This window comes from Telopea speciosissima, chromosome 3, assembly GCF_018873765.1.
Source record: "Telopea speciosissima isolate NSW1024214 ecotype Mountain lineage chromosome 3, Tspe_v1, whole genome shotgun sequence".
In the NCBI taxonomy this organism is placed as follows: domain Eukaryota; kingdom Viridiplantae; phylum Streptophyta; class Magnoliopsida; order Proteales; family Proteaceae; genus Telopea; species Telopea speciosissima.
Window position 1 is genome coordinate 60,316,610 of NC_057918.1, and position 6,050 is coordinate 60,322,659.

General features: G+C 37.9%; 1 long non-coding RNA gene across 1 annotated transcript; it reads left to right on the forward strand.

Annotated features, from left to right (window-relative positions):
• The first annotated feature begins 5,497 nt into the window (after positions 1 to 5,497).
• LOC122656779 lies at positions 5,498 to 6,050 on the forward strand. Its single transcript, XR_006332162.1, has 2 exons — positions 5,498 to 5,688; positions 5,773 to 6,050. It is a non-coding gene; the product is annotated as an uncharacterized LOC122656779 (long non-coding RNA).

Genomic DNA, 6,050 nt, shown 5'->3' on the forward strand with positions numbered 1-6,050 from the left:
TTGTATCTTAGCATTAGTTACTGAACAACTTCACTCTATTATTCTCTTGTCACAGACTGTACAATCCAGTTAATTCAAGTAAGTTGACTCACCTGGCCAACTAGACTTGGAATTTCACACTAAAACATGACCCCGAAACATCACAGATATTATAATACGTGTTAAGGTTGTAGCTGTACTCGGCTTGATTCCTATTTTTCTCCTAGAAACATTGGGTAGAATCTGTTTTGTGTCCACTCTTATCCTTGTATTTGATGAAAAAAATTAAGCAATGAATCAAGAAGAGAATCAAATAGCAGATGTAGTTTGAGGCTCAACTCAGTAAGCTTGGTATGCTTCGCATCGTAGTAACGCACCTCTGCCTCCACTTGTGGGTTGGATACAGATATGGTTTGTACATCCAACCCTAGCTTCTTTCGTGCTTTTGTGACGAGTGTGGGAAGTTGATTGACAGAGAACTGCCCAGTGAACCAGTTGAATACCCAGAACTCACCAGGTTGTGTTGGGTTTGCAATGGCAAGCTCGGCACATTGGACCATATCTCTGATGTCGAGGCATCCCTGGGTCTACAGAGTAAGAAAGGAGACAAGAGTTACATTACACAATAAAGAGAAGTGGTTCTTTGAATAAGAGAAGTCTTATTGACAGAGACACACATAAGAAATCCAATGTTTTAATTAATAGAGCACAGAATAGCATAACTGAGGTAACAACAGGAAAATAGTGATTACATTTGGTCAGAATAAGTGCTCTAGTGACAATATGGATATGAAGAACAGAATATGTCTTCCACATTGAATATGTTCAGGTATGTGACAGACCCAGGAGATACTTTACCTTATAGATTCAACTAAAAAATCCCACCAACAAGATATGCTTGGAATGGAATGGATCCCATAAGATAGTTGTAGGAGAGTGATTTAGAAAAGGGAATGAAAAAATCTCCTATTATGCCAATGCCTGTGGATAATGTTCCAAGGGATTTCGAAGGGGAAAAAAATCCTAAAATTGAACTTGAACAAGATAATTTAATGAAGAAAATATGAAAACAACAGTAATATGAAAGAGAATAGTAGAAGCTATAAATCAAATCAGTAAAAGTCAAGTAGTGAACCAGGTCATTCACTACCCTGGGGAAAATGGAATAATAAAGGAGAAATTGATGCAATAGCGAGATTGTTTAGTACTTGGGTGGGCTCATAAATGATCCAAATCAAGGTTTTCAAACCTGAATTGCATCAGAATTCGCCTACAATTCTTACTCCAGATCAAGGCCTGATTTGGTATGATTTGTATTTCAATTTTGGATTGATTTCATGAAATAGTCAACAAATAGATATTTGGTCGAAAAAATTGAAATTGTTTTTGTTGTATCAATATGAAAATTTTCAAGAATAAAAAAAAATCCATGTGGTAGTTCAATTTCTGAGAATAGATTCTCTATATTTCTTTGGGAAGGGGTGGTGGTGGTAGCGGTGGGATAGTGGGCAGTGATGGTGGTGGTGGTGGCAGTGGTGGCAGAAGGTGGTGGCATTGGTGGTGGTGGCGTGGAAGTGGTGGAGGTGGCAAGAGTGAAATCTGAAATTGAGATTCTGAAACAGCCCCTCAGTTATTTCATAATTTCTATTCCACTTTATTTTTATTTCATTGAAGTAAGGTGCAAAAATCGAATCAAACAATCTCCAAAATAGAAATCACCCCTTGAAATTGAAATAGAAATCTTACCAAATCACGCCTAATACCAATATCCTAATGCTTGAATTCATTATCTCAACACTGCAAACAAACTTGTTTCCAGCCCTACATATAAATTATCCTTCCCAAAACTGACTACAAAATTTGTTGGGGAGAGATGCGGAAAAACATTCCCACCTATGTGAAACAAAGAAGTAAACAAAACGAAAATGGAAACAAAACAAGCAACCACAAACCAAATGAATAAAAGATTTAACAGGAAAAACCCTTTAATATGAAGGAAAAAACCACGGGGCAACTCTGAAATACTCCACTAAAACAAAGGATTACAATGATTCACCTCTCAAGTTTATGCTCAAACTTGAGATCCACTACAAGATTGAGAAAAGAAATAACAAACATTTAGAGAGATTACAAGGTTACCTTACACTTTAATGAAAATGCTACCAAGTCACCTCTAAAAGCCACCAATAATTTCTCCCAAAGCTTGGAGAACTCAACCGAACAAGGAAGCTGCAACTTTGGTTACCCGGCTGAATAAGAGCATGATATGTAGAAAAATATCATGCTCTTTGTGGAATACCCAACGGAAATAACAGCAGCAAGGTCTAGGAAGTCTTGGGGGACAGAAACCCCTAGTTCCAGGGAGGGTCTTTGCCCTTACTCAGCAAGATGCATAGGCTTCTCCAGCAGTAGTCACTGGTAATTGTTTTACTTGATAATGTTTTATTTTGTGAGGATTTGCTTCAATGATATATGATTAGTATGCATTATTAATTTTAGGTATGTTAAATGTTTTTGGCAATCCTACATTTGTATTGTTCGACTCATGATCGACACACTGTTTCATCTCACATGGTTTTCTACTCAATTGAAGATTCTGCCTATGACATTATAGACTGATTTGAGTGTCATGACACCCTCAGGAGAGATAATGGTTATGGACATGATTTTGTAACCTTGTGGTACAAGTAGAGGTTAAAGAGCTTAGAGTAGATTTGTAGTTATTGGATATGTGAGACTTTGATATTATTTCGTAAATAGACTAGCAAGGGTGTCAATAGGGACGGGACCATAACGGTACCGGTACCAAAAGTTCCAATCCCAGAATCGTCCCATTTAGTTAACGAGACCAAACCTAAATCCTGCTCCCGATTACTAACGGGACGGGACGGTATCGGTTCTTAAACGGTTCTAGGCACTGTAGAAAAGGGAGAAGAATTTAATGGTTCCTAACGAGGTGGATTTATTTGTGTTGTGGATTTTTTCACTATAATGAAATCTAAGTTTTTTCATGCTTAGTTGTTTTGTAAAGCAACTTAATATGAAATCATAGGTTCACTTCTTCAAATTCCCTAAGATCACATGTAATAAGCTTCTCAAGATTATAACTAAGAATTAAGGATGACCAAATAAACAAACCCTAATGGAAGAAATTAAAAATCCTATATTGTGTTTCCTCTTTGACTTTCCTAAACAAAGATGACAGCAAGGCAAACGAATTTATTTATTACACATGTTAAAAAGTGAAAACGAAAGAACCTTGTAGATCTAGATTGTCGAGGGACAAGGGAGTGGCAGGTTCTGTGAGGAGAGAAAGAAGACTACAAGAGCCTGAAATACATATTTACTCAGAAAGATTTGAATATAAGACGGCGTAGATGGCTTGAGTTATTGAAGGACTATGGTTGTGCCATTCGCTACCATCTAGGTAAGGCAAATGTTGTTGCAGATGCACTCAATAGGAAGAGACAGAGATTTTCAATAATGATATTATCCATACAACAACAAAATCTTGATGATTTGAGGAAGATGAATATAAAAGTAGTTGTGAGCGGTGCTACAACAATCTTGTCAGACCTTATGATGTAGCCTACATTAATTGATAGGATTAAAGCCAAGCAAGAGAATGACCAGTTCCTAGAAAAGATCAGGAAGGGAGTGCAAGAAGGGAAGAAACCTAATTTTTCTATCTCTGATGATGGTGTTCTGAGGTTCAGATCAAGACTGTGTGTACCGGATAAAGAAGAATTAAAAAAGAGATCTTAAAAGAAGCACACTAGGCAGCCTATATGGTACATCCAGGAAGTACCAAGATGTACCAAGACTTGAAAGGTATATTTTGGTGGAATGGTATGAAGAGGAAATTGCTCAATTCGTGAAGCAATATCGTATATGCCAGTAAGTTAAAGTGGAACATCAAAGACCCTCTGGGTCAGCCATTGAAGATAGAGTGGAAATGGGAACATGTAACTTTGGATTTCATCACTTCTCTACCTAAGACGTCCAAAAAACATGATGTAATGTGGGTTATATGGACAAATTGACTAAATCAACACATTTCCTTGTTGTCCACATGAATTATACGTTGGAGAAGTTAGCTCAGCGTACATTGTGTTGAGGATTGGTGTCTTGACTTTTGATGACTGGACTACTGTGTGGAGACTCTGTGGGCCACTATAAGGACTATATGGGTATTTTGATAAATTTCCCGTATAGGGTTTCGCTATAAACCTGTAGCCAGAGTTCTTTCTCTGTAAACAAAAATCTGAGAGAGATGTGAGGAATGAGCGACTGTAACCCTATTCTCCATTGAGAGTGAAATAGATCTCATCTCACTATAGGCTTAGGCAACCTTGCCGAACCACGTAAATCCTTGTGCGCATTGTGCGATTGTGTTTGCATTTTTTCCATCCTTCTCTGCATCATGTTAGGTTTTACACATTGAAGGGATTGTTAAATTGCATGGAGTACCGGTATGCATTGTATCGGATCAAGAACCGAGGTTTACTTGTCGTTTAGGCAGAAATTACTGCAAGCTTGGGTACCCAGTTATATTTCATTATAGATTTTCATCCCCAAACTGACAGACAGTCAAAAAATACCATCTAAACACTAGAAGATATGTTAAGGGCCAGCGCGATAGGCTTTACTGGTAGTTGGGATACACATCTACCACTTGTGAAATTTGCTTACAATAATAGCTTCCAAGCTACAATCGACATGGCACCTTACGAGGCATTATATGGTCAAAATGCAGATCACCACTAAATTGGGATGAAGTAGGAGAAAAAACAATCCTTGGTCCAGAGATAATCCAACAATCCCATGATAAGGTGAAATTGATTCGGCAAAGAATATCTATAGCTCAAAGACGACAAAATAGTTATGTAGATGCAAGATGGAATGATTTGAAATTCAAAAAGGGAGACAAGGTGTTTCTCAAGGTAGCCTCAATGAAAGGGGTAATGAGATTTGGTAAGAAGGGCAAGTTAAGTCCAAGGTATGTGAGTCCTTTTGAAATCCTTCAGACAGTTGGTAACATGGCATAGAAGATAGCATTGCCACCAGCATTATCGGGGATTCACAATGTGTTCCATGTCTCTACACTAAAGTATGTAGTTAATCCATCCCATATACTCAGTTATGAAAAAAAAACATATTTAGGGTTTTAAGCTCATACCAATTGAGAAGAGAGGAGAAAAGAATGACTTAGGCTTGTCAAGAAGACAGAGGCCACCACTTTATTTATACTTAGATAACATTACAAATATGTAAATAAAATCCTAGCATAATCACATGTGCAACATATGCACAATGAACCTGGACACTCTAGTGTATCTGGGTCTGGGTCATAGGTCATCCTTCAACATGAAATGATCCAGTTAAAAAGAAAGCTAAATGGAACAGTAACCCACTTACCATCAAATTGGGTAAAACTTCTCACAAACAAGATTTGCTATGTCTGATTCCCATAAATGATGCAAAGAAAGGGTTCTTCCCATCCTGATTTTGAGATGTCTTTCCTTCAACAATCTAAACCATTTATGCTTTTATATTTTTTCCTTTTCCTTTGAACCCATTACAATAGTATTCTGGCTTCAAAGATTAAGAGAATTAAAACTGAACACCTGTGTTTTTTGTGGCTGTTAGATGTATGACACAGACAGGTCTGGATGCATCACCAAGGAAGAAGTGGCATCCATGCTCAGAGTACCATCCCTCCCCTTTCACTTCCTCTGAATCCAACCCTTTTTGTTTTCCATTACTCTTGATAGGACACATTGAACTGTGCAGGCATTGCCAGAGGACTGCCTTCCAACAGATATCACAGAACCTGGAACTCTGGATGAAATATTTGAACGAATGGATGCTAACACAGATGGAAAGGTCACCTTCGAGGAGTTCAAAGCTGCCATGAAGAGAGATAGCTCCCTCCAAGATGTAGTCCTCCACTCCCTTCGACCTACCTAATTTTTGCTACAACGTGCTAATGACAGCTTCCTTTCTAGTCAGTTAAGGAGCATTCACATTTGTCTTCAGAACCATATGACCTAATTGGCTCAAATCATGTA